Source organism: Tachyglossus aculeatus, chromosome X1, assembly GCF_015852505.1.
Source record: "Tachyglossus aculeatus isolate mTacAcu1 chromosome X1, mTacAcu1.pri, whole genome shotgun sequence".
NCBI classification, from domain to species: Eukaryota; Metazoa; Chordata; class Mammalia; order Monotremata; family Tachyglossidae; genus Tachyglossus; species Tachyglossus aculeatus.
The window spans coordinates 78,901,851-78,926,474 of record NC_052101.1 but is presented as its reverse complement, the minus strand read 5'-3'; the positions used below and the strand labels follow the sequence as shown (position 1 = coordinate 78,926,474).

At 42.3% G+C, this 24,624-nt stretch overlaps 1 protein-coding gene across 1 annotated transcript in view; it reads left to right on the top strand.

The window, feature by feature from the left end:
- The window catches only part of CACNA1D (calcium voltage-gated channel subunit alpha1 D), a 430,516-nt gene that overhangs the window by 272,595 nt on the left and 133,297 nt on the right, over positions 1-24,624 (top strand). The gene's annotated exons all lie outside the window — the stretch shown is intronic.

Below are 24,624 nucleotides of genomic sequence, written 5' to 3'. Positions count from 1 at the left end.
CATATTATTTTGCACACAATGAAAGATTTATTCCAATTGAGCTACTGTGGATTACAATTGAGCTAGGACCCCTTATTAAAGGAACATTTAGTTAAAGGAAACTCAGGAGGTCTTGGCTTACAGGTGTGTTACAGGTGTGTTAAAAAGAACCCTATTCAGATTATGCATCCATGAACCAAAATATCAAACGATAATTGTACTGAGCACTTAACTGTATGCTGAACACTGAATTAAGCACATGGGAGAATATATGTATGATCTTTAGAAACATCTATAATATGTGTATATCTATTTCCAAAGATGTTTCTAGTTTTATTGGAAAAGGTAAGTACACTTGGATTATCATGTAATTGCAAAATAAATTAGAATTGAGTCCACTCAATTCAGAGCAATTTGTTGGGCTTTTGGTTGGTAGTAAGCACTTCCTTCTTTCTATTTCTTTTTATGTTTTAACAACTTATACAGACTTGCCTTCTTTAAGACTTGGTGATAATCAGAAGGTCCCTTATTATATGACCTTCCCTGGACCTAAAGTATTAGTTTATTTTTCTACCCTTTACCATTTGAGGTCACATTTTTCTGAGTATAAATAGCCCATCTTATCCATGCTAACTGACTCCCAAGGGATTCAGAGACAGAGACTGAACAGAAGACTGGTTTAGTTATCAAGTATGCAAAGGACTACTCAGTTCCACACATTGGTTACTACAAGGCCCCCTTCACCTCTAGCTACCTTAGTTTTCCCATCTTTTCAAAGAAGATAGCCATCCTGACCATTTTCACTTTTAGAAGATGTCTATAAATAACTGCATAGTCTAGAACTCTACCTGGGCCTGAGCTGATCCTGAAAGGTAAAGGAAAATTGGGAGCCTGGCTCCCCAAATCATGAATTAAGTTTTTATTTTTGGTGGCGAGGAGGGAAGGTAAGGCTGGAATGGCAGGACTAACCCAAAAGAATATGGCCAATTGTCTAGTTTTGTTTCAGACAGTCTAGTTTTCCATTGGTCTGTACTGATCTAGTGCAGCCAGGGGCATGTGTAAATCTTCCCAGAGACTAGAGCATTGGTGGCCAAGCCTCATGAATTGAAAAGCTGCAAACCATTAAATGTAATATCAATCAATTAATCAATCAAAGGTATTTGAGTGCTTCTTGTGTGCCAAGCATCCTATTAAGCACTTGGAAGAGTACAGTACAACAGAGTTGGTAGACATGTTCCCTGCCCACAGAGAGCTTACAGGCTAGAGGGGGAGACGGATATTAAAATACATTACAGATACCTACCTAATTGCTGTGGGGCTGAGGGTGGGGTGAATATAGTACAGTGCTCTGCACACAGTAAGTGCTCAATAAATATGATTAAATGAATGAATATCAAGTGCTGAAGGGGCACAGCTCCAGGTGCCTAGGGCATACGATCAAGAGCCATGAATCAAAAAAATAAAATTCTTTCAACTGCTATGGTGAGCTTGGGATGTGGGAGAGGCTGTGAGGAGGGGTAAAGATGCAGGCATTCCTGGGAGTGAAGGGAGAGGCCAGTGAGTAAGAGGCAGCTGGGACAGGGACTGGAGATGGGGCCACATGACTCCCTGGCCCGGACTCACTTAGGTGGAGGCCCCATGGTGGTGGTAAAATACTAAATAATAAAGCATATGTATATGAACTGCACAACAAGTGCAGAAGAGCCACTAGTAGTTGGCAAGCTGCAGTTTAGTCACCCCTGTACTAGAGCTATGTGGAAATTCCCATAAATTGAGGACTCTCAATCTGGTGATATTTGGTGAGCCACTTCCCTTTCTTTATTCAAAGATATGTCCACACTTCTCTTTCTTTATTCAAAGACACGTCCACACTTCCCTTTCTTTATTCAAAGACATGTCCACTCATCAATTGCTGTTCTGGTGTCCTTTAATGATGCACGTAGCTAATTAGACACAACTATTTTATGTTCATTTGGATGAAGTATTTTGGTTAATTTCAAGTAAGTTCATCATTCTTTGGTATCTTTCACTTTTTACCAATTTGGGCCTGAAGATGAAAAGTGTTTTTTCTCCCCCTCGCTTTTTTTTGTTTTTTGTTTTTTGTTTTTACAGAGGACTGCCTTTACCTGTTCTCATTTTTCGTATGGCCAAGTGTGAAATAGAATTATCCATTTTAACCCATTTCTTTTGAGCTCTCTATATCTATTTTTGAGCCACAACATTGTGTTGCATTTCTCTCTCATCATTTACATGGACATTATCCCTTTTGACATCTAAAGTGTAGAAATTTCAAGAACCCATTTCTACCAATAAATGGTTATGTTTACTCTTTCACTTTTTTATTAAGCAATTTAAATATTGAAGTCCTTTGAATAACCATGTGTGGGCTAAATTGAGATTTGGGTTTGCCCAAAATCCATCAGTGGTATTTATTGAGTGCTTACTGTGTGCAAAGCATAGAAGAAATTTAGGTTCCTCCTGCCTCCTCAACCCTCCCTTCCCTCACCATCAAAACATCCATAAAGTTGATAAGTATTTCCATTTACAAATTGTTCTTGAAAGAAATATAACTCAATTGATGTGATTTGATGTAGCTCCATGCTTTAAATAGCAGTGCTTTCACCTGATCACCTAAAATTCAACTTTCAAATATCAATTTCTAAATATTTTCAGCAATCTCAAATCTTGAAAATCCTACTAGGATTTAGGGCCACATTAGGACTGGTATCAGAACTAGGTTTAGAAATAGGTCTTGATGACTGGTTTTGTGAACACTTCAACCATTAATAACTTGCCACCCCCCCCCCCTCCACCCCCAGGATTGAATGTAAATGTGCCAAAATGCATAGGGTTTTCTTTTATTACAACCAAGATAATGGCTCATTTTTTTTGTTTTAACTTGACTTTTATCTTTTATCTTATCCTACTTAGACTGTGAGCCCCCTGTGGGACAGGGACTGCAAAGAACCTGATTAGCTTGTATCTACCCCAGCACAAGAACCACGCTTGGCACGTAAAAAGCACTTAACAAATAATAACTAAATATACCCACACACATATATATTTCTATGTATTATATATATATATATTTGCAAGCCTGACACATAATACACATATAGGTATTACTATTGAAGAATATTAATGAACAAAAATGGGACCATAATTTGGGAGTACGCACATATTTAGTGTCTAGAAACAGAAATCAGAAATACCTTGCTTTGTGCCTTTTAATGATGTTGACTGTAGTGTTGAGAAGGCTGTTTTAAAATCTGTTTTTGATCTGTTGGCTGTTTTTATAATATTCATTCATTCTCTTGGCATCTTACTATCTGATGTGACCACCCACACCTTTTTCTTGTGCACTGCATGTTTAATGTGTTTTTAGGGTGTTTTTTTTTTAATGTGTGGGCGAGACTGATAATTTGGAAGTTGTTTTGTTTTTCATCAGACCCCTTCTCAAGGTGAGTACAAGTCTTATGAACTACATGCAGTAAGTTTATTAATGTAGCTGTTACAATTGATAAATGTTTGTATCTTTAATGCCATATCTTTTAAAATATGAAGCAAATCTGAGATTCTTTGTAGCAAAAATTGTAGTTCAATGACAAATGAATAGGAGATGTTTTAAATTTGTGTAGGAATTGAAAAGAATAAATGTTTTAGTGTGTAAGCCAGAGCATTCCCTATATAAACAAATGAGAAGTTTGAAGATATTTCCCATTGTGAAACCTCCTTATTTTCCCCTTTTTCAAAGTGAATGATGAATTATGGATTTATCTCATTCCAATTTCACATGAAGTCACTATCAAGAAATAATGTAAACTAAGTGATGCAAGCAGCCTGGAAGGCCAAGGCAATTCATTCTCAGACACTATCATACATTTTCAAATTCTCGGTAATCTGAGCAAGCTGAGTAATATAATTACTGAGAGTTAAATCAGGAAGTGATTTAAGAGAAGGGTTCAAATAATGTCTGTGGAAAGAATAATTCTTTTGGTTTAACCCACTTAGGGTTTATATACATCGTAGATATTTAAGTCAGTTCTTGGCAGCCAGGCTGAGGTAACTTGAGGTTATAGTCAGACGTTAGTAGTATGGAGTTTAATATACAATAGATGAGGGATTGACAATCAAAAATGGCTCTCATGCGGATCCTGTGGGTGAAGGGGAGGGGTGTGAAATTGAATTTGCGGAGGGAGCTGAGGCAAACATGATCCTATTTGGGGTCAGATTGGCCATTCCTAATTTCAGTGCTCCTGTCCTGGGCTCCCCATGGTATCTCTGGAGCTCACGAGGCTAGCAAATGACAGTAAAGGTGGAACACGGAGCTGCCTCATGGGTCTGCAAAGAAGTAATCCAAACCCAGTAATGGTAATGGAACCAACCCTGCCACTGACTCAGGCATCAGTGCCCCAACCACAGCTGGAGGATGGTTAAAGATGTCCTCTTTTGGCATGTATGTATGCATGCATGCTAAGTAAGTTACCCAATTGTGCATGCAGTGACCCATGTATCAGATAGAGCCCAATGGTATGAAGGATGATCAGAACTTTAATTTCCTGAATTCATTTATTCTTTCATTCAGTAGCATTTATTGAGTGCTTGCTATGTCTGCAGGGCATTGCACTAAACACTGGGGAAAGGTATAGGGATGATAATTTAGACCAGTCCATGGTCTGCAGGGGGCTCACAGCGTAGGAATAAGAGGTAAGGGGTTGGTAGCAGACACCCAAGAAAAGATTGAAATGGGAAAAAAGTGCAAAAGCACATAAGAAAACAAGGACAACAATAAAAAGTGAGAGCTAGAGTAAATTATGGTGAAAGAAGCAGTTGTTAGCAGGCCAGTTCTGAGTCCAAATGTCGCAATAGCACAACATTGGCAGTGTTCCAAATGTTTGAAAGCTGGTGCTGCTGCTGAGCTTTATGAATTCTAAATTCAGGGCAGGACCCCTGGATGGCAGTGGGTGGGCTGGGTCATGTCTTTCCTGGACTTCAGAGAGCCCCAGCACTCCGAAGGAAGAGCAGCAGTTGAGAGCTCACAGCCCTGTTGCAGCCCAGCCTTCTGCCTATTGGCTGAGGCCATGAGTAGAGGATGAATTTTTCAGGCTTTAAAGGATATGAAACTTGTGAGGAAATTATTTGTTTTTTTATATATATTCAAAAAACTTGAGGGTTTATTTTAACTTTTAGTTTTGTGATTTACCTGGAACAACTGCCTGGCAAGCATTTCTTCAATAAAAATATTCCTTTCTGGTGTCTGCAAATGGTGCAATTGGCTAATTAATGTTTAGTGTCACAGATACCTGAAAAATTTTGAATCTTGAAAAATTTAGGATATCAAACTCTAGCTCTGAATCCTTTGTTTTGAGTTGAGTTTTATTGCAGCAGAAAGAATGAAAATATCCACACAGGAGCAAAATGGGCCCTGATGCCAGTGTTTGTGTGCCTGTGTACTGGGGGCAGGGGGTGAGGGTGGAGGATAGAGGGGGCAAAAGGTGAAGACATCCCCCAGATTAAAAAGATAACATTTTTAAATGGCCAAACTTTCCAGATATTCTATTGCTGACTATACACACCAATTCTGTGAATGACAGAGATATTGACAGTTCATGCAAATATGCTAAATGGATTTATATCAACCTTGGCAGAATTAGGGTGGACAAGAGAAGCAGCATGGCTCAACCTTGGCAGAATTAGGGTGGACAAGAGAAGCAGTGTGGCTCGGTGGAAAGAGCACGGGATTGGGAGCCAGAGGTCAATCAATCGTTTTTTATTGTTTTTATTGAGCGCTTACTGTGTGCGGGGAACTGTACTAAGCACTTGGGAAGTACAAGTTGGCAACATATAGAGACAGTCCCTACCCAACAGTGGGCTCACAGTCATGAGTTCTAATCCGACTCTGCCACTTGTCAGCTGTGTGACTTTGGGCAAGTCACTTCACTTCTCTGTGCCTCAGTTACCTCATCTGTAAAATGGGGATTAAGACTGTGACCCCCACGTGGGACAACCTGATCACTTTGTATCCCCCCCAGTACTTAGAACAGTGCTTCACACATAGTAAGCGCTTAACAAATGCCATCATTATTATTATTATGACTGAAGCCCATACTGGCAGTGAAGAGTGTTGAGAGATTGATGCAGTTTTAAATAACTAAAAATTTTCAGGAGTTGTTTTGGTGGGTTTGTTTTCTTCCAGATTTAGCCATATTCTTTAAAAATGATTCATTGAGTAGAAATCAGGGTAAATTGGATAGAACTCAAAAATTATGGTATTTATTAAGGGCACACATAATATAATCAGATCAGATAGTCCCTGTCTCTCACAGGGCTCACAGTTTAAGAAGCAGGGAGAGTAAGTATTTCATCCTCATTTTACAATTGAGATAACAATGAAAAGGTAAGTCACTTGGCCCCGGTGACCAAGCAGGCTGATTAATGAATTATTTAGGGTATTTATTAAGAGCTTACTATGTGCTAAGCACTATACTAAGTTCTGGGATAGGTACAAGATAATGAGGTTGGACACAGTCCCTTTCCCATCTGGGGATCACAGTCTAACTAGGAAGGAGTAAGATTTTATCCCTATTTTAAAGATGAGTAAAGTAAAACATAGAGAAGTTAAGTGACTTGCCCAAAGTCACACAGCAGACAGGTGGTGGAGCCTGCATTAGAGCCTAGATCCTCTGACTCTCAGGCCTGTGCTCTATCCACTGGGCAGTTCTTCCTCCTTAAAATCCATATCCTTATTGAGATATTATGAAAGCATTAGATAGCATGAGGAAGACTCAGGAAGATATCTTGATGAATAACTGACGAATTTAAGTCTCTAAGTTCAATTACGTACTTTTGAAACCATTTGATACTTGGATTTGGACACAACGGAAGTAATGTACCTAATTACAGCAGGAATCAGGAAACATTTTAGGCAGAAAAGCTAAACAAAATGAAACCTTTAATCAATTGGTGGGCAAAAAGCCAATTATACAGGGATGGAGGGAATGTCACATCTGGGCCAGAGTGACATGGAGTTGTACTTGATGAGTGAAGTACCTCTTAGGAAATGGCACTCATTGGTGTGGCCTGGTTCATAGGTCGGGCTGTAAATGGGAGGCACCACTCTTGACACTGGATTCTGGGGAATCGTGGTTGGAGCTGGGCTTCCATAGGGAAATGACTCAGGCCCCTGCTTCCTTCCCTGCTGGCCAGTTGAGGCCACCCCCCCCCCCCCTCCCAGTCCACTCCTGTTTCCATTTCCACTCCCTGTCCTTCTCCCAACACCTTCCCAACCCTGAGCTAGTGCAGAGCTTGTGTGGTCCTGCATTGTCAGCACTGAGCAGTGAGGCCAGCCTCCCAGAACAGCCTTCAAATAAGAGCGTCTCTGACCTTGAAACAGGATGATCTGAGACCCCTGCAATCTCACCCTATCCACTGGGTTGCCCCCAAACCTCTTCCCTTCCATAAGCTCCCTGGTAACCTTCTCCACCAAAGGTGTCTGGGGTGAGAGATGGGGGTCGTGGCTGGGGAGAAAAGGGAAAAAGCTGGGTGTCTGGGGCTTTGCTACAGAAACCTAAAAAAGTTCTTCCCTTGGCACTTCCAGCCCCCCAACCCCTGCCTGCAACCCTCCATCCACTCCCTGATCCTCTAGTCCCTAGCCACTCGTAGCAACACTCTTACAACCGTCAGAGGAGCTGCAATGAGCAGCACTGAGGCTCTGCTTCTCCAGGATGAAGAGCTGTAGCTGACTGGGGTGAGATTTGGCTCCTCCTCCCTCCTCTCTTCCCTCCTCCCTCTTCTCTTCCCTCCTCCCCACTCCTGGGCTGCTACAGCAGAGAGCAGATCCTGGATCCCTGGAGTAGTCTCTTGAAGCCCTGGACCCATGGACAGAGGAAGGGAAGGGGAAGCTGGGGTGGCAGCAGTGGTGGTGGCGGTGACTGAAGCAGCCAGGCTGCTGGCTGGCTTCCCTGGGATTGCCCCTTGCCTTCTTCCTGGGGTGCCAAAATACCTCAGACCACGATTGCATTCTCTCTGCACTGTGCCCAACTCGAGCTGTTACCTTCCCCCTGGGCTTTCTGTGAGCCTAGATTCCCAGCATCTCTCCCAGGAGGTCATATCCCCCCACTATGCACCACTTGCTTTCCCACACAATGCCTACTTGGTGACAGTTTTAAAGGCTCTGTGCACTTCTCCCCTTCACCCCCTCCCCTCCAGGTCTAGAGCCACATTTAGTACAGTAAGTGCTAGTTATGGCTTACAAACCATAAATTGCCATATCTGGATTAGCCTTTGATGTTTCAGTGATAAGTCTACACTGTTATTTTCTAAGAGGAGATATTACCTCTAGAAATAAAACAGAAAATCATTGTTGGCATGGAATTTCCATCCCAAAGGACCAACAAACCTGTACACATAAAAATTCAAAAGTGTTTGCTGTCTCCTTGAGTTCAGATCACTGTACAGTTGGCAAATACTGGCACAGATGTGGCATGGAAGATTGCCAAAGGAGGCCGGATAGTTGGGCCTGCTTCCTGCTGCCTTCCTGCTGGAAAAAGTCTCTCCCTTCATGGGGGACGGGGAGGAAAGAAGGGAAGAAAAGGGTTGGCTGTCCTTAGCCTATCTTTCCACCCACAACCACCATCATGGCAGCAAATACTCCACTCCTTATATACCTAATGAATCGGCTTTCCTTTTCAATAATGAGAACTCAAGAAAGTGAGAGAGAGCAGAGAAGACAAGAAAGCCCAGAAGGCACAGAGGATGGGGAGGGAGATCCAAGGGTTAGAGACCAAGCCGAAAAAGGACAAAGACATCAAAGATGTGTGTGGCAGACAAAATGAGAGAGGGACAGAAGAGGAAGAGAGAGAGTCTGCAAAACCATTTCCAGATCAGAAGAACAGAGGGAACTAGAGGGAGACAAAGGATGACAGGAACTGACAAAGGATGACAGGAACTGGCAAAGGCAGAAGAAAATCAAGTGGCAGGCAAAAGGGAGAAACATAAAGACGAGAACAATGTGATAGGGATTAGAGCAGAATGTGCCATTATTTTGGCCCCTGGACCATTTGCCACATTGTCAGAGCCAGCCAGTAGTGAAGCACGGGTGGAGGGTGAGGGACTCAATTGTGGAGTGCACCAATGGCACCTCTTTTTCTGATCCTAAGCCAGTTACGGATGCCATCAGGAAAACCCACGCACTCCTGGCCTTGCAGTGTTCTGTGCTTTCTATGGAGGCCACTACCAGCATCCATGGCTGGAATGGTACAAGGTAGGAGGCTGGCCACAGAACAGATTAAATTCTCTGGCAGGTCACATTGTCAATCACCAACAAATTCTGTGCCCAATTTTATAATATGTACAGGAAAACCTACAGTGTAGACTTTTTTGACTGTAGCTGGTAAGGCATGTAGGGGAAGAAGCCTGGAGGGGGAGGGGCAGAAAAAACTGCAATAGAGGGGTTTCTATAGAATTTGTAATAGAAAATCAGTTTTGCCATGTATGAGTACAGTTCTACACACTGCCACTGTATCAAATATAATCCCTCATAGTAACTAAATTGTCTTTTGGTGTATCCCCAGATTTACTCAGGTTTATTTGAAGTCTCAGGGTTACTATTTGATATCCTGATCTGAGGTATCACACCCTGTAGACATCTCTGTCTGGGCATTTCATTTTTCCAGGCAGCTTCTGCCCCTGAGATGAGTTTTATGTTAAATTAAGAGTAATACAAAATTTTAGCCCTTACTTTTTAGCATTGTATTAAGCTATGGGGAAGGATACAAAGGTGGATATTAGGCATGGTCCCTGTGAGGGGGCGAGGGAACTGGCAGTGGAAACATAAGGAGAGATGAAACCCAATACTAGATAATATGAAGCTTTGGTGGCGGTTAGGTGGTGGAAGCCACCTAATCTCTGAGAAGACTGAGAGTTTTCAAGCAGGATTGAAAATAATTACGAGTTTCTGAGAGGGGCTGTACAGACACAAACTCAAGTCTCTCTGGTCCCTTAGCTCTTCAAATCCTGCTACCAAGCTCTTTGCCACTTGTTCCCCTCAAGCTTCATTCATTTTTCTCCTTACACATAAAATGAAAGGTTGGCAACCAAGTAGCCAAGTCCTGTTATGGCAATGCCAAGTTGGTAAAATACTGAACTTTTTTGTTGCAGAGTTAAAAGGCTGTACATTTTAAGAAAGCCCTGGATTCTGTTGTCAAAATGGTATTTGAAGAGCTCAGGCCTTGTTGCCATACCTGAAATTTAACAAGTGAGTTGTAACCACTCTGCTGTTGGCTACCAGCTACTGTTTCCATAGAAATGGATGTTGGATCAGCGAAAACGAGGTAAGTGAAAGTTTTCGCTGATCCTTGTTTTCTTCAAACTGACGTCCTTTTCCCTGGCAATGGCAGTGGACTGCAGCCAGTAGCTACCAACAGGTGTTGGGAAGCGCTCACTTGTTTATTTCAGCTGTGGCTACTAGCTGGGTCGCATGAGCTTCTCTTTACACCTGGTGTCATGGGGCATGACACTCCTCAGGCCAGATGTGCAAAACTGGCTGTCCAAACTGCATACCATCAGGCATTGGATACCCAAGTGCCCATTTGTTTGCTGGTGGGCATCTGTGCGGATTGAGGGAGGTCAGTTAGTGTAAGAAGATCATCCTCTGGTGGGTAGAACTGTAATCTGTTCTGAGGGGAGGGAGAATTCATGTGGGCAGAGTGACTAGTTGCTAAATTATTAAAATTAATCCATACATTTCATGAGCTATCTAAACAGTAGGGCCTAAACCAGAAGATAAACTACTGCTGTCAAATTGTAAAAAAAAAAGTATTTTATGGGCTTAATCATTTAACTCTTTGAGAGGTACAAATTTCCCAGGGCATCTCAGAGGTGCATTTAAACTAAATGTTCCAACCAACTCATCTCCAATATGTTTGATAGAAGCTTTAAGAGAGTAGGTAATTCCTAAAAGACATCAAATACTGACAGGGAAAATGTCTAATAAAAGGACATGTTACTTGTTAAGTATCTTCAGGATCAGGAAGTTTTTTTTTCTATTAAACTTCAGCAGTTGCCCTTATGCTGCCTTTTAATTATCAGAGTATGAAAGAAGAGAGAAAGCAATTTTTAACATCTGTCCACTAGAAACCCAGGAAATCCAGTACCCATGAAGGCAAACTTTTCCCTTTTAATGATGCAAAGTCCATAATTGGACGGATTTTTCAAAACAATTAGAACAAAAGGAAAGAAAAAAAAGAAATCCATGACTGCCCTGAGAAGAAAAGGAAAAGACAAAGTATGAAAATGAGAATTACAACTCAAAACAAGTGAATGCATTTCCAACGCTCCTTACTCACCAAAGTAAAATTAGTCTTTCCAGTAATGAATTGTTTTTGGACTATCAACTATGCCACTTAGAATAAAAGAAAGCAAGCTCAAAGTGCATCTGGAGGGATTTAGAGTAGATAAATGGAAGAATATTGGAAAGTGTCCCAAAGGAAATTGCAGAAACCCTGCTTGGGAGTTTTCTTTTCCTCACCCTCCTTATTGTTAGCCTTCTTATTGGGCTAACAGAAATCAATCGATAAGAATATTTTTAAGCACTCTTGGTGTACTAAATGCTAAGGAGAATATATGAACATTAATTCAGACATATCCTTGGCCCACAGCAGAAAGGCTGGGCAGACTGGGGGGAAAATAACAGATTCAATTAAATGTTTCAGAAAAACAAGTCAAAATCAGTTCACTACTCCCTGGAGGGGCTGGTCCTCATCTCTTCACACTGCTGAGTGCTGCTTACAAGCAACCACAAATGTGGCACCATTTTGAATGTTGTGTAGTCTGGACTTCTGCCTGCTCTCCACACCACTGTGATGTGAGGCTTTTTGTTAGTGTTGGGGGAGAGCTGGGGGAGGTGGACAAGAGGATGTAGGGGGTTTCCATGGACATCAGGGCAGCTCTGGGCTGCAAGTTCTTGGCCTTCAGTTTAGTTTTCTAACCACTATGGTGATCCTTTTTTGTAAAGTGCAGCGTTAAATAGATGAAAAGGTGTCCTCTGATGTGAAGAGAAGTCATTGGTAGCTGAAAGGTTCTTGTAATCAGTTGAATAGATGCCAACTTGTCTTATTGAATGCTGGTACAAATTTGGGGTGAGGCTTTCAATGGCCAGGGCTTCTTGGAGATGGGAAAGAGAAACAGAGAGCCAGTGGAGAGGGGAAACAGACTCAGAGAGGTAGACATGTAGACTTCACTTACCTGGCTTTTCCCCCTCGATCGATAGGCCAAGCTGAGAGTCTTCCCTGCTGTTCAGACAGATGGAAGAAGACCCCTGCTGCCATCTAGGCCTGTCCAAACATGGGGTAATGGAAACCCAGCATTTCTTAGAAGTAGAGGAGTGCTCAAGTCCCTTGCCAAGGCTCCCGCCTTGCCTTGGAAGTTGAGAGCAAGTGTGAAAAGTTCTCCTGCACCATGAAATTGGGCAGGGGAGAGCAAGGCTCCATTTAGTCCTAGATCTAGGGCAGAGGATTGGCCTGGCTGGGATCTGGCCACAGCTGGGAGCAGGAGATAGCAATGCCCCCCACTGGGACTCCAGGGCAGACTCAATCAATCAATGGCATTTATTGATCACTTACTATATGCAGAGCACCGTACTAAGTGCTTGAGAGAGTACATTACAACAGAATTATCAGGCACATTCCCAGCCCATAACAAGCTATCTTCCATATTCAACCAGCCCAATTCTTTCTGAGGTGCAGAAAGCAAGTAGCATACCTTCCCTTGAAGAGAGCCTGGACAAGAATGAGAGCAAGGACTGTTTCTGACTAAATACTAAGTGCTACGTATGATGCTTAACAAATACTATTATTGTTATTATGCAGAGCCAGGCACACACCAGGGGTGTGGCTTGCTAATTGACAACACCAGGCAACTTTTTTTTAAATTTTTAATTCCTCCAATTGAAACATTGGTTATGTTCTGCCCTTCCCACCCCCTCCTCTGATTGGTTCTCCCAGATGAGTCTTCTTCTGGATGGCTTCATCTTCTGTAGACCCCACCCTCTACCATCTGGCACCAAAAGGCAAGATGGACTAACTTCCCAAAAAGCTGTATGGGGTGAATCTAGTGGGTTCCCCCCGAGTCCAAATCTCTGGGAGGTGAGCAGTTGCCTCATTACCCTACCATATGACCCCTGTTGGAGTTGATTCTTGTGATGGACAGTTCTCTCTAATGAACTATGAAGACATCACTCCACATAGTAGTCTGATTATTAGAGAGAAGTCTGGCTCAGGATGGAGGGATAAGATATTATCTGCTCTGAGCTGGATCATTTTCTCACAACTCTGCTGTAGAATAAATCTAAGCCAAGTTATCTCCTGCAGCACTCAGAGTCCCAAAGTATTCCAGGACATTTTAGCTGTTAAAGAGATTTGTGATCCAACACCAGGATGGGTTTTGTTCAGTCAGGTATGGTTTCAAGCCCATTGCATCTATCAAGGCGGGGACGGATTCTGAAAAAGCCTATCCATTTCCCCTCTTTTGTACTGTATTTTGCAATTTGAATTTGGGAGCCAGGTTATGACATCATCCCTCAGCGATTAAATATTTGCTACCTGAAGAGAGATGCTGAGCATTAATAGGTGTCTTTTGAAGTCTCAAATATTACAAATCAAGCAAAAACACCTCACTCTCAGCTTCAAGGCTCTCCATCACCTCGCCCCCTCCTACCTCACCTCCCTTCTCTCCTTCTACAGCCCAGCCCTAACCCTCCGCTCCTCAGCTGCTAACCTCCTCACTGTACCTCATTCTCGCCTGTCCCGCCATTGACCCCCAGCCCACGTCCTCCCCCTGGCCTGGAATGTCCTTCCTCCACACATCCGCCAAGCCAGCTCTCTTCCTCCCTTCAAAGCCCTACTGAGAGCTCACCTCCTCCAGGAGGCCTTCCCAGACTGAGCCCCCTTTTTCCTCTCCTCCTCTCCATCCCCCTCGCCCTACCTCCTTCCCCTCCCCACAGCACTTGTATATATATTTATACAGATTTATTACTCTATTTATTTTACTTGTACATATTTACTATTGTATTTATTTTGTTAATGATGTGCATATAGCTTTGATTCTATTTGTTCTGGCAATTTTGACACCTGTCTACATGTTTTGTTTTGTTGTCTGTTTCCCCCTTCTAAACTGTGAGCCCATTGTTGGGTAGGGACAGTCTCTATATGTTGCCGACTTGTATTTACCAAGCGCTTAGTACAGTGCTCTGCGCACAGTAAGCGCTCAATAAATACCATTGAATGAATGAATGAGTAAGCTTTAACTATTCAGCATTCTCCATAAAATGGGTGCTAGATATTGTTATTCTTCAATTGGGTCTGAATCACTTATACAAACAGCTGAGGTCTCTTCTTCAGTCAGGAAAGAGACAGTGAGAGGAGTCCAGGTTATGGAGACAGATCTGATGAGCACAGACAGTGTCTACGTTAAGGCAGCCTAGACCTCATTATTCTTCATGCTTTTTTAGGTTCTTCCTTCTCCCCCACCCCAGGGTCAATTTAGAAGATCCAGAGATGAGAAATTTGCCTTCTTCTACCTTCCAATACTTCTGAGTGTATCTATCTTAATGTGAGATAAAATATCAGGCATGTCTTTTGTACCTGTTAGCTGGAGTGAAACTCCTTTGAATTACTTGAATTACCTCAGATCATCAGTCAGTCTTGGCATTGATCCTATCATTGCACCAGCCTTGCCAACTCAGAACAAGGACATAGCCTAAGCCCAGCGTGGATCTTCTGAGAAGGAGCTGCTCATGTGTTACTCATTTTCCCCAACTGATTGTTGGAGCATTGCCTAATGGCCTTACATTTTAATTAGAATTGTACATTTGGTGAAATCTTCCATAGGAAATTAGGTGGCTGTGTTTTGAGGAGCTCAAACTAGGGAAAGAGCAGGAGTCTCCAAGGGATAGGGCTGAAAGGCAGGAAGACAGATAAAAGCAAATATGGTGAGCAAACAGAGGAATCAATAATAATAATAATGATAAATGTGGCATTTAAGTGCTCACTATGTGCCAGGCACTGTACTAACCACTGGGCTGGACACAAGCAAGTTGGGTTGGACAATCCCTGTCCCACATGGGGCTCACAGTCTTAATCCCCATTTTACAGATGAGGTAACTGAGACGCATAGAAGTTAAGTGGCTTGCCCAGGGTCACACAGCAGAGGAGTGGCGGAGACAGGATTAGACTCCAGGTCCTTCTGATTTCCAGGCCTGTGCTCTATCCACTAGCCCCTGCTGCTTCCCTAAGCCAGGCAGTCAGTCAGTCAATCAATGGTATTTACTGAGCACTTAGTTGTGTGCACAAAACTGTACTAAGAGCTTGGGAGAGAGTTGGTAGACATGATTCCTGCCCTGAAGGAGCTTACAATCTAGGTGGGGAGACAGATGTTGAATTGCAGATAAGGGGAAGCAGCAGAGTATAAAGATATATACATAAGTCCTGTGAGAAAGTATCAAAGTGTGGATATGAGGAAGGACCGAAAGGCAGGGATACCAGGCATAATCCCCAAATATACATACAGACAACAGTCACCCAGCTGCCACAGTATCCTCCATTGTCCGGACTTCCGTTGCAATGTGGCAGTAGGTTTTGCTGTAGCCTGAGCCACAGCAGCTGTGGGTTGGTTTGGAAGGTTTCCATTAAATCCAAAACTGTCACTTTGGGCCTCCATGGAATGACCCAGAAGTTGAATGTTTGGTACCAGCTGTAGAGAAGGAAGAGGAAGCTAGGCATCCTCTCCTTCACTCTTTCATTTAGCTGCCACTGCCATCAGTGCCACTGCCACCTTTGTTCTTCAGTTATATTTATTGAGCACTTAATGGGTGTAGAGCACTGTACTAAGGTTTGTCCCCTCCTTCCACGTAAAAACTGATGAGTGGTATTTGCTGAGTGCTTACTGTGTGCAGAACTCTGTACTAAGCACTTGGGAGAGTATCGTACAATAGAGTTGGAAGACATGTTCCTTTGCTGGTCTAGAGGTGGAGTTTACAGTCCAATAATTGTGGTATTTGTTAAGTACTTACTATGTGCCAAGTCCTGTGCTATTTGCTGCAGTGAGTACAGTACAATCACTTATAGTCTCTGGCCCAAGTAGCTCACAGTCTTATGAGGAGGGAAAACAGGTGTCAATCCCTATATTATATATGAGGAAACTGAGGCTCAGAAAAGTTAAGTGACTTGCCCAATGTAATACAGCAGGCAAGGTGTTGCAGCTAGGATTAGAAGCTGACCCCCAGTCCTGTGCTCTTCCTACTAGGCTGTACTACTTCTCTTAGGCCACATGGTCAAATGAGGACTTTAAACAGTTCTGGTCTGTTTTCATCTGGTGGGATGGGACCCTAAAATTTAGAACTGCTTCACTTGGGATGGATGACCTCAATAGAATTCATCAGTGGTATTTACTGAGTGTTACTCTTTGCAGAGCCCTGTACTAAGCACCTGGTAGAGTACAATAGAGGCAGTAGAAACAATCCCTGTTGTCCAGGAGCGTACAGAAAAGCACATCATGTTGCTAGCATCAAGAAGATCTAAAAAAAAATTAGTGCAATCTCTTTCTTCCACTGGTGTGTATTTTCCCTCTCCCTAGCAACAACAGATTCCATCAGTTGTGTCTCATTCAGTAAATTTTGCAAAGTTCCCGAATTGCTGCATTTACGTCCCTAAGCAGTGTCATAGGATGCTATAATTTATTGATACTTATAGGGCCACCCCTATGGGCTGTGGAACCTGGGCCAACGAGCCTGGTGTGGAGCCCCATCATGAGATGTGATGATGATGTTGATGGTATTTGTTAAGGGATTACTATGTGCTGTATGTACTATACTGTTCTAAGCACTGGATAGATAAAACATAATTAGGATAGACACAGTCCATATCCCACATGGGGTTCACGGGGGAAGGGAAGAGTTAAAAGGGTTCAAATTGCTTATTCTCACTCCCACCCCTAGAAGAACTCCCTTCTATAGCTTCCACATCCCTATCGGTGGGACTCTTGGTAACCCCAAGCCCCACATTTCTGCACAGCTGCCACCATGCATGGCAAGACAGAGCTGAGAGTGGGGTGAATAGAGGGTACAAACCCAAGTGCAAGACTGATGCAGAAGGGAGATGGAGTAGGGGAAATGAGGGCTTAATCAAGGAAAGACTCTTAGAAGAGATGTGTTTTTATTAAGGCTTTGAAGGTGGGGAGAGTGGTAGTCTGTTGGATATGAAGGGGGAGAGAGCCAGGCCAGGGTGCAAATCGAAGTGCAACCTATTTTATTATATTCATTAAACCAAAAAACAGTGAATTGTCATTTACTTACAAAGAGACATGGCTTGTATTCAGGTGTGATCATTTCTTCAAGGTGGTACTGATCACTAGTTATTTGGTTGTTTTTTTCTGGAATCATTGATATTTCTTAGGGTAGTCATGGGAACAAGTCTTTCAAATCCACAATGCATTGAATTTAGTAAAGACAGAAAAGTATCTGTTTTCAGGTGTCAGATATTCTCCTTCATGAATTTTTAGAAGAATGTTATTTTAGTTTTGTTCCTAGAAGTTTTCCCTATGTAGCAACAACATATACATTTTAGAGACCTTAGAATACAGTACATCGTCTAAACTCTAAACTGATTTTACCAATAGTATTTGGTATGATCATCAAGGAATGTAATGTATAATCTACGTGCTTAGAAAAATTTAGCCAGAAAACCTCCTTCACTAAGCATACGAAAAGCCATTTGAACCACGGCCAGGTCTTTTAGTAAATTAGTAAAAGAAAAATGAATGTGCTTTGGCACTTCCTCTCTTCCCAAACCTCGGGTTTAATAAAAGAAAAAAAATTCAACAGAAAATTTAGGTGAGGATCTTCACATGAAAAAAGTCATTGTTCTGTTGAAGCAGTTACTCAAATCTAATTTTTAGGAGCCCCACCCCGAGAGGTGATACAAAGTGTTCTGGGAATGGCGGAATTTTAGCCAGGAAGTAATTTTGAGGTATGATCTCCATTCTTCAAAACTCTGCTGTCAATATTTAAGCCAGTCATACACCCAAAGCTCCCAGTACCAAGTGAGATTTATAGAAACTTGCATCATGGCATAAAAATTAAGTAACACACATGACAGGCAGTGAAAATGCCAGAACTAGACAGGCTACAACAAAGCCAAGAACTTGTTTACTTCATTATGGCCTTGTATGTGCCATCATGGTCCTTCTGAAGTGTGAAGATGGTGCCAGCCTTCACCCTGGACAAAGAGAGAATCCTGAGGAGATGACAACATCCTTCATTATTCTCCTAAACAGACCCTCTACTAGTGAAGAGGAGGCCTTTCAAAACATAGAATACCTTACGACATGCAAAAAACATTGAGGAAGTCACTGCAGAAGGCGTTGCCATAAAAAATGGCAAAGCACCTGGATCTGAGAGCGTACCATCATACTTGGAGAGGACACCCTGCTGAAGCACTTACACAAGTGCTTCCTCAGTATACTGAACAGTGAAGAAATGCTATAGGATCTCAAAATTACCACTCTTGACCCTCCCTCCAAAAAGACTGTTCATGGATCCAATTGCAGTCATTAGCGAGGCACCTGATTGCTCTCTGTTGCTGGCATGATCCTAGCCAGAGTACTCCAGCGTGACACAGTCATCTAGACTGTAACCTGGTTGTGGTCAAGGAGTGTGTCTGTTATATTGTATGATAGTCTCCCAAGTGCTTAGTACAGTGCTCTGCACACACTAAGTGCTCAATAAATACAATTGACTAAGTAGGCACAATCTCTGCAGCACATCGGATGTAAGAAAAGTGCAGAAAGCAGCAGCCAGGACCGCTCTATAGTTTCTGTGTATCTTATTCAAGCACTTGACACCACAGGGAAATCTAGACTCTGGAAATTGCTTAGTAAATTTAACTGTCTTGTAAAGTTCATGAAGATTCTAAGACTACTTTGTGAGGGCATGGCTACCCGTAACAGAGCCTGGTGTGCCTTTTTGGTCCATTTCATTACCAGTGGAGTAAAGCAGGGACTGAGAGTGGACACAAGTCCTGTTCAGTTTATTCTACACAGCCATGCAGGAAGATGCAACAAGAGACCCAAATGCAGGCTTTGGAAGAGTTTACCACTATTAGAAATGCATTTACAATTTAACAGACTTCAAGCATCATTCAAAGGGAGAGTGATTCAAGAATTGTTTCACACAGATGACCCTGCCCTAGAGGCACACATTCATGAGGACATGCAAATGATTGTAAATCACTTTGCTGAACCAACTTGGCCTTATGGCATGATGATAGGACTAAAGAAAACTGGTTAAGCGGTCAGCCTTTACTGGGGAAGCCATATATATGATCAGCGATCTAGAAGTGATAAATGCTGTCACAGAATTTTGTTTCCTCAGCAGCTTGGTAACCCATAATGAATTGTTGGCAAGGAAATAATGTAGCCTAGTGGCTAAAGCACAGGTCTAGGAGTCAGAAAGACCTGGGTTCTAATCCCGGCTCCACCACTTGTCTGCTGTGCGACCATGGGCAAGTTGCTTAATGTCTCTATGCCTCAGTTACCTCATCTGTAAAATGGGGATGAAGACTATGAGCCCCATGTGAAACCTGGACTGTGTCTAACCTGATTAGCTTGTACCTTCTCCAGCACTTAGTACAAAGCCTGGCAGATAGTAAGCACTTAACAAGTTCCAAAAAAATAAAAATAGAAACTAGGATCAAGAAGGCTGGCACATCCTTTGAAAGACTGTTAAACAGAATTTGGTGCAGCTTAATATTAGACTCTACCAAAACAAGTCACAATCCAAACAAGAGAGAGAGAGAGAGAGAGAGAGAGAGAGAGAGAGTGTGTGTGTGTGTGTGTGTGTGTGTGTGTGTGTGTGCAGTGTGGTTGGGACCATAGGTTTTACAGCTATACATGCACCCATAGGTGAATTTCACCATCAGCGGTGCATCTTTGAGCAAAACACACAATTTTGTATAGGGATGATTGATAAGTGTATGCTTTCACAGTTAATGATGGAAAAATAGTTACAGATTTTTTTAAAAAATCACCAACCCTACCTAGGGAATAGTTAAAGCTTACTAAATTGCTTTCCCCTTGACAACTAACTTGGTTTGTCTCGATCTGTTTCTGTGTCCCATAGTCCTTGAGTACCCTGATTTGCATTCCTAGAGTATTTCTAGAGGTAGAGTGAGGCAACCGGTTTGAAATTGCCTGACATGAAAGCTGATATTCCTTCTTTGTACATTGCTCAGGTGTAATTCAAGCTGGCAATGGACTCAGAACTAAAATCAACAGTCCTGAGGATTAGATTGTAAATTCTTTGTGGCAGGAAATGTATGTTTTGCTTCTGTTCTACTTTCCAGGGCACTTTAGTAGGAGTTCAAGAAAAAACATTGGTTGATAGATATGTTCCAAATGCCTTATGTATAGATGGATGCTACTTTCATGTGGCAAAACACCCCACAGCTTTTTGAGCTGGACTCCCAGCCTTAATCATCACAGATCTCTAACAAAGACCTAAGAGTTTCCGGATAGGATTACAAAGACTCCACTTGGTGGTTGACCTGTTAGCTCTGTACAGCCTGTCTCTCCATCCCGCTCCCCACTTTCCAGTCTCCACCCCCTGAAAATTCCTGACCCCTTTTCATCTCCTCCCTCAAAATGAAAAGTTAGCATTTTATGTACATGTACAGATTCCCCTGCGGTGATGAGGAGATTGTGGCACCATTTTATGTGGATGAATTTGTCCGTGGTTGACATTTTGTAACTACCAGAGATATGGTAATCTGCAAACAAACAAAAAAAAATCTGTGGTCTATAAGATGGCACCATAATTAGTGGTGGGAAAGCCCTGAACTTCACTGTATCATTGGGCTTTTATAAAAATCCTGAATTATCAACTTTTGAAGGATCCAAAATAGGTCCATTATAAGAAAAAGTACTCATCCCCTCCCTTTTTTAATGGCTGAAACTGTTTCGGCTTTAGTTTCAGAGCAGCTAATGGGGATTTGCAACAATGATTGCTATGGCAGTTTACATGGATCAGTTGAAAGTGTCCGTTAGAGACAGTTCAATTTTTTTTTTCCTGTGATATTGCATAACTCCTGATTGGTCCTTCCAGAGCATCTCTTCCAGCTTCCCCTTCCTATGTTGCAAAACTTGAAACATGTTTGTTTTGCCCTTTTTACATTTAAAAGCCAAATATTTTGTTGCTTACAGATGTTATTTCCCCAAATCATCCGAGGTTATTAAATTACAAAGTGTTTCAGATGTGGAGTGAAAAAAGTGGACTAATCTCTTATCAGTTATAATGAAAATAATAATGATGGCATTTATTAAGCACTTACTATGTGCAAGGCACTGTTCTAAGTGCTGGGGAGGTTACAAGGTGATCAGGTTGTCCCACGGGGGCTCACAGTCTTAGTCCCCATTTTACAGGTGAGGTAACTGAGGCACAGAGAAGTTAAGTGACTTGCCCAGAGTCACACAGCTGACAAATGGCGGAGCCGGGGCTTGAACCCATGACCTCTAACTCCAAGCCCGTGCTCTTTCCACTGAGCCACGCTGCTTCTCTGATCATGTTATGATCATGCAGTGTAGATAACTGCCTAAATCTTGTTTCTTTTTGTTACCCTTTTAAGAAATTTATTTTCCCTGTGGTATCCTTAGAGAACTATTTAACTCTGTCCTCTCTCCCCACCCTCCAAATTCTGGGCAACTGCTGGGTCGTGATGGCAGAAGAATTGAGAGAATTGAGACTGGACACAAGGGCTCTAAAAAAACAAGGCATGGAAACTGGGCCATGTCCACCTGTATGATAAGACTATACTTTCTTGTGACCAGTTTTCCTGGAGGTTTTTGAAGAGAGATTAGTGACAGGTTCCTATACAGGACATTTGGTTGTCCCCAAGGTTTCTTTTGACTTAATGAAGATTGGGTCAAGAAGGGATGCTTTTATAGGTAAAATCTTCTCCACTTGTCCCATGCAGATTTGGCCATAGCCCACCACTATTGCTATGAATACATGAGTAAAATATTCAAATCATTCAGACTCCAAAAATAACAATGGCTTCATTTATTTGGCTATATAAGGTAAAAAGACTTTTGAGGGGCAGTGGGGTGTGGGGGGGGCAGAGTTGGTTTCAAATATCAGGCAAAGAGTATTGAAGCTAAAAAGTAATTTTACTCTGGATAGACATCTGGGCGACTTGCATGTTAGATAATTATCCAGAGAGTCCAGTGGAATATCAAGGAAATTATCCATATATAAAAATGTTTGTACTCAAAGATCTTGCCACTGATAGTGAAATTTGCCCCTGGTAGGGAGGGAGGAATGTGTGTGTGTGTGTGTGTGTCTGTGTGTGTGTGGCTAAATAGTCCAGTCTGGAAGCCGCAAAACTGACCAAAATTTTTGCACACATAAAAGCTGTCCTTGGCTGTACCATTGTGTTGTTTGCTGTGGCTGGTGCTGTGTTCACTTTTGCCACTTTGTCTCATGATTTCTACAAACTCCATTCCTTTCTTAATAATCCAGGTAATTCCTACCAAAAAACCCTTTTTTGGAGAAAAGGGATGTCTGCATTGAGCAAATGCAGTAAATGAATGTTTAATTTCACTTCACTTTGCCTATAGAGACACAGCTAGGGATCCTTTATGGAATTTTTTGATGAAGCTCTATTTTCCTGCTGTTTGGGAGTTGTTCTGAAGACCCACCCTTTCCAGTTTCTCTTCCAAAATTCTGATCACCTAAATTGAACTCATGTGAGTAATTTAATTGGTATTTGTATTCTACCTTCAGACTGATGGGTACGTATTTTAGTAATATATTTTTGATGAGGGATTTTTAAAGTCTCAAGACTTCCAGCATACTGCACAGAAGTTACAAAGATAAAAAAAAAAACTAGGGAATTGCACTGAATCTAGGGAAGAGAAGAAGGAAAGGGGAAAGTCTGAGGCGTGAGATGGTGAGGATTAGATTTTAATTGTAGAAAGTTGTAGCACTTCATCAGAATGTTGTTCATGATCAACTTTTTGTGTGAAACACCATACCAAAGTCGAATTTCTGTACTCATCCTGGTCTGGATTGTGTCTGAGGTATAATTTTTATGTTTGTTCCACATCTTCCCCTCCTCTCATGTCCTCTCCTCATTTTCCACCCCCCTGTCCCAGCTCATATTTGCCAACTACCTGGTTCTTACCATAGATGGGAACAGGGGGATTTGGAGGTCAGATTAGTACAGATTGACTTAAAAGAGTGGGCAGGCAGGTGCTGTTGAGAATTGAGAACTGAGGTCTTTGCAGGCACAATAAGTCTGGAAAACATCAGGAAAATTTGATTCAACCCCATACAATTATCTAACCTAGCCTAATTGGCCAAGCTAGAAATGGGTAACTCCCTGTAAGGGAGAGAGTAACTCTGTCCCCATCTGCAATCCCGCATTTCCTCTTGCCAACAAGACAGGTCCATATGCATGTCCCGCCATCACCTCAAGCACAATTGAACAGTTGAACTTCCTATCTTCCCTCCTAAATCCTTTCTCTCACCATGTAACTTTTCCATCACATTTGACAATGACAACACCACTATTTTCTCATTTTACAAAGGCTACACCCTTGGCATTTTTCTTCATTGCTCTTTTTTGAATCTAAGCCACTGGAAGAGTATTATACAACAGAGTTGGTAGACTCATTCCCTGCCCACAAGGAGCTTACTGTCTAAAGGGAGAGGCAGACATTTGTATAAATTATGGATATGTACATAAGTGCAGTGGGGTGAATATCAAGTGTTTAAAGGTTACAAGTGATGCAGAAGGGAGACGGTGTTGGGGAATAGAGGGCTTAATTGGGGAAGGCCTCTTTGAGGAGATGTGATTTTAATAAGACTTGGAATGTGGAAAGGGTGGTCATCTGTCAGATATGGAAGGTGAGGGAGTTCCAGGTCATAAAGAGGATCTGCGAAAGGGGCTGGCGGTGAAACAGACATGATTGAGGCACAGTGAGCAAGCTGTGAATAGGAGGTAGGAAATAGGAGGGGGCAAAGTGATTGAGTGCTTTAAAACCAGTGGAAGGAATTTGTTTAATGCAGTGGTGGATCAGCACTGGAGGTTCTTGAGGAGTGGGGAGACCATTGAAGGTTTTTGAGGAAGTAGGGAAACATAAAAATACACGTTAGAAAAATGATCTGGGCAGCAGAGTAAAATAAGCCCTGGAGAGAAGAAAGACTGGAGGGTGGGAGATCAACGAAGAAGCGGCTGCAGTAGTCAAGCTAGGATAAGACAAGTACCAGAATCAGTCTGGTGGCCATTTGGATGGAGAAGAAGGGGTAGATTCTTGAAATGTTGTGGAGAAATTACTGACAAGATTTGGCAACAGACTGAATATGGGGGTTGAAAGGGAGGGAGGAGTCCAGGATGATGCCAATTTCCTGCTTTTGATCCCCCTGGCTCATGCCCTTCCTCCTGCCTGGAATTCCCTCCCCTTTCAAATCCATCTGACCAAGTCTCTCCTCATTTCAAAACATTTCTGAGATATCACCTCCTCCAAGAGTCTTTTCCCGATTAAATTTTCTTCTCCTCAGATCACATCCTCCCTACTGCCATCCTAGCAATTTTGCAG